The 4993-nt window shown below is 36.1% G+C and overlaps 1 pseudogene; it reads left to right on the forward strand.

The window, feature by feature from the left end:
• The first annotated feature begins 2169 nt into the window (after positions 1-2169).
• On the forward strand, positions 2170-2728 carry LOC150020091 (actin-related protein 2/3 complex subunit 5-like protein pseudogene; annotated as a pseudogene).
• Positions 2729-4993: the final 2265 nt, after the last annotated feature.

A 4993-nucleotide genomic window follows, 5' to 3' on the forward strand; every position in this document is an offset into this window, starting at 1 on the left:
ATGGAAAAGGCTTTGGTCTCTGTATTACTTCGGAAGTCTATTTAATATTACTCAAATTGAATGTTCTGTTAGCAAGAAATACATTTTTACTGAGTTAAGCCATTGAAATTTTAGGGGTTATTTTTATATCTAGTAGCCTACCTTGATTAATATACATGGATTACATTCACCTATTTGAATGTAAATTAATTATTCTTCTAAATTCTCACAAACTTTATTAATTAATATTTCCATTGGATCAATTAACAGAATTTAGGAGTGCTTTTCAAAAGAAATTGCCAATGAATATCTTTAACTATATGGGTCTTTCTAATTTGGGGTATATTTATCTCCTAAATTTCTTCATTAAAAAAAATTAGTCTATAGTACAGAGCTGACTCTTTAAGATAGTCCATAGTTGCTTGAATATTGTGTACTTATATAAATGGTTAATATTTTATTAGTAAGAACATTAAGATACACAGAAGTTATAGAGAATAATACAACTTCCCATATACTGCAGCCAAATCAGAAATAAAATATTCTCCCACAATTAAAGCCTATGGTGAACTCCTCTTTAATCACTTTTCCTTTTGTCTTTTTCAGATAAAACTACTCTCTTTAATTTGAATTTGATGTTTAAAACCTTTATGAGCTCCTTCATTTTAATGCAAATATTGTTCCTGGGTGAAAGATAGTATTGTTTTGCATGTATTTATGTGATCTAAACCTAATATACATATGGAATGGATACTACTCTATGTACTCTTCTCAACTTTCTTAGTTTAACATTATCCCTTATGGGTACATGCGGCTTCAATTTATTCATCTGCAATGCTTCATTCCATTGTATACCACAGTTTTTCCCTTCTATTGATGAATTTTTAGCTTGCTTCTAGTTTTTTGCTATAAAAAATGTGTTCTATTTAAAACTTCAATATGCATGTTCCCTTATGTACATGTATAAGAATTTCCATAGGGTACCTTATATGGGCATAGAACTTCTGGATTGTAGGGGCTGTCAGTCAATATAAACTAGTAATACTACAACTAAGAATTCTAAAATGTCAGTTAAGGACTTGCTTACACGTTTGCCATTCAGATGATGCTCCAGGTGAGCCAGCCTTCAGCCACAGGTTCAGCATTCAGAATGCCTTGAAATTATAGTAACTATATCACCATATGCTCACATGGCTCCTGGGGCAGAACAAGAGAGTGCATAGAATATTATGTAAGAGCTCTTACAGTCTTGACTTAAATACACAACACATCACGTTCACTCACATTTCATTGGCCTGTGCAAGACATAAAGCTATGCCTAACATTAAAATAGCAGGAGAATTTAATCACCCAAGGGAGAGAAAACCTGGGTGCCTATCTTTGATTCTGTTCTATATTTTATTCAACATTAGTATCAATTAATATTAATGTAATATCTTTTTAATAATTGTAAAGTTTCCTCCAAAATGTTGTAGTAATTTACACCAATGGTGTAGTTTGGAGTAGTAATGATGTTCCACATCAATGCTAACACTTGTGCTAACAAGCGGTGCACATCTTATTGTGGCTTTAATTTTCCTCTTCATGGCTGATAATGAGGATAATGGCTACTTCACATAGTTTCTCTTCTATAACGTGTTGTTATGTTGGCACATTTTTCTTTTGAGTTGTCACTTTCCCTTTAATGTGTAGTTTTTTAAATATATATATTCTAGATGCCAATTCTTTGTCAGATTTATGTGTTACAAGTATCTTTATGGGGCTTGTGGCTCATTGTTTCACTTTTATTTATGGTACCTTTTGATGACTACAGATTTTAATTTAATGTTGTCAAATTTATTTTTTTCCCCTTATGATTTTTTTGCTCGAGTCTTTCATTAGAAATTCTTCCTTAATACTATGTCATATATATAAGTTTTGCTAAAAGTTAAAGTTTTCATTTTACATGTAGCTATCTAATCCACCTAGAACTAGATTTTTTCTATACATACAATCAGTTTTCACAGTACCACATACTGAACAGTCCCCTTTTTGCTCTAATGATGTGCAAGGGCACTCTTTTTTGTAGAGTTTCCAAACAAGCATGAGCGGTCCGGCGGCCGCTTCCCACCCCCAGCCGGTTCCGAGTGGGGAGGATCTGAGTTCTCGGGCCTGGAGCCGAGCCGGCTGAGTGGGCGCCGAGCCCCTGCCATGGCCCGAAACACGCTGTCCTCGCGTTTCTGTCGGGTGGACATCTATGAGTTTGACAAGAACAAATTCGTGGACGAGCAGGAGGCGGCGGCGGCGGCGTCAGGCGAGCCGGGCCCCGACCCTAGCGAGGTGGACGGGCTCCTGCGGCAAGGGGACATGCTTCGGGAGTTTCAACTCTCCCGTCAACACCAAGAATCAAGCCGTGAAGGAACGAGCCCAGGGCATGGTGCTGAAAGTACTCACAAACTTTAAGAGCAGCGAAACTGAGCAGGCTGTGCAGTCACTGGATAGAAATGGCATTGACATGCTAATGAAGTACATTTGTAAAGGTTTGAGAAGCCCACAGAAAACAGCAGCGCAGTGCTACTCCAGTGGCATTAAAGGCGTTAGCAGTAGGAGGACTAGGCTCCATTATAAGAGTTCTTACAGCAAGAAACGCTGTTAAAAAAAAAAAAAAAAAAAAAGACTCATGTTACCTTGAGAAGAATTTTGGATGCACAGGCTGGTGAACAAGGGATTGGCAACAGACCATCTTCCCAGGAATTCCCAACTATTTCAGGACACGCATCCACTGAAGTGTATTTTATTTTCAAGGTGGAAAATTCTGGTGTTTCTTTGACCATGACCAGTTTCTGCTGCCTTGGTTTCTGTTACTGTATAATAAGCGTTGCTGTCCACCCCCAACCCCTGTTCCTACTTTCATTCATTCATATAACCAATAAATACTGATTTTGCATTCGCTATATGTTAGGAGCTTTCCTAAGGGCTAGAAATTCATCAGAAATCTAAAGAAGCAAATCTCCCTGCCCTCAGTAAGCGTCTGTCCTAGCACAAGATGGACAATAACAAATTACAGACAATGCTAATGACAGTGAGGTAGAAATTGCTATGGAAAAAAATATGTAAAGCCTAGCACGCAGACAGGAAGTGCTACGGGCAAGAAAGCTACCATTTGACACAAAAGAAGCTTCCAATTTGAACAGACATCTGAACAAGATGGAGGAGAGCATCTTTCAGATACCTGGGAAAAAGAGCATACTCAGAGGGAAATGCAGTGCAAAGGTTCTGAGTTTGACAGTTATAATTTCCAAACATTTTTATCCACTTTACAAGTGCTTGTAGTTTTCTAGAAATATAACCTCATTCTTTTTTTTCCAATTACAATTCACATTCAACATTATTCTATATTAGTTTCAGATACACAGTTAGACAATCATGTACTTTACAGAGTGGTCCCCTCCTATAGTTCAAGTACCCATCTGGTCCCAGACATAGTTATTATGATATTATTGACTATTCCCTATGTTGTGATTTACATCTCTGTAACTATTCTGTAAGTACCGATTTTTACTGCTTACTTCCTTCACTTTTTTCACACACACACCCCCCCAGCATTCCTCTTATCTGTCAGTCATCAGTCTGTTCTCTGTATTTGTGAGTCAGTTTCTATTATGTTTGTTTATTTTGTTCTTTAGATTCCACATATAAGTAAAATATTATGGTATTTGTTTTTCTCTATCTGACTCATTTCACTTAGCATAATACCCTCTAGGTCTGCCCATGCTGTTGCAAATGGAAAGGTTTCATTTTTTATGGCCAAGTAGTATTCCATTGTGTAAATGTACCACAGCTTTTTTATCCACTTGTCTATTGATGTGCACATGGGCTGCTTCCATATATTAGCTATTGTAAATAATACTGTAATGAACATAGGGGTGCAAATATTCTTTTCAATTAGTGTTTTGGGTTTCTCCAGATATATACCCAGAAGTGGGACATTCCATTTTTAATTTTCTGAGGATATTCCATACTGTTTTTCACAGTGGCTACAATTCTCACCAATAGTGCACTAGGGATCCCTTTTTTCACATTCTCACCAGCACTTGTTGTTTGTTGATTTATTGATGAGAACCATTCTGACAGGTTTGAGAAAGAATCTCATTGTGGTTTTGATTTGCATTTCTCTGATGATTAGTGATGTTGAGCGTTTTGTTATATGTCTATTGGTCATCTCTATGTCTTCTTCATAGAAGTGTTTATTTAGACCTTCTCCCCACTTTTTAATTGGTTTGTTTGTGTTTCTGGTGATGAGTTGTCTGAGTTCTTTATTAATTTGGGATATTAACTCCTTATTGGATGTATTCTTGGCAAATATCTTCTCTTATTCAGTAGGTTGTCTTTTCATTTTGTTGATAGTTTCTCTTGCGGTGTAAAATCTTTTTAGTTTGATGTAGTCCCATTTATTTACTTTTTCTTTTGTTCCGCTTGCCCAAAGAAGTATGTCAGCTTCATTTGTCTTTAAATCTCTTATTAGGCTTCTCTTTGTCTTTTGCTTTTCTATATGCATATTTAGAGTTTACTGTAGAGTTTCTACACTGTAGAGTTTACTACAGACAATTATCAAAGTCTGACGGACTTTTAAATAATACTTGTCTTCTCCACTGATACTATACAAACTTAAATATAAATAAGACATTTATACAACTCTATATTCCTCCATTGAAAATAAAAAGTAGCTTACAAGGTTGCAGATGAGCATTCAGCATTTGAATATGTCTAGTTGGAGGGCTTGGTGAATTTCTGCAGAAAATTAGGACAAAGTTGTTGTTAGTAAATAAACCTTTAAACTCGCCCCTATTGAATCAAAATTCTAATCTCTGCAATGTGACTTTGACTGACTCTGTGATGTCACACAAGAAGTTTAATCACTTTGATTCTCAATTTTCTCATCAGTAAGGAGGGCATCACAATGTACTTGCTACCTTTAGAATTATTGAGAAGAATAAATAAGATAATATATGTGAGTTATGTTTATCAGTATAGC

This window comes from Furipterus horrens, unplaced genomic scaffold, assembly GCF_987537825.1.
Source record: "Furipterus horrens unplaced genomic scaffold, mFurHor1.1.pri manual_scaffold_2, whole genome shotgun sequence".
Lineage (NCBI taxonomy): Eukaryota > Metazoa > Chordata > Mammalia > Chiroptera > Furipteridae > Furipterus > Furipterus horrens.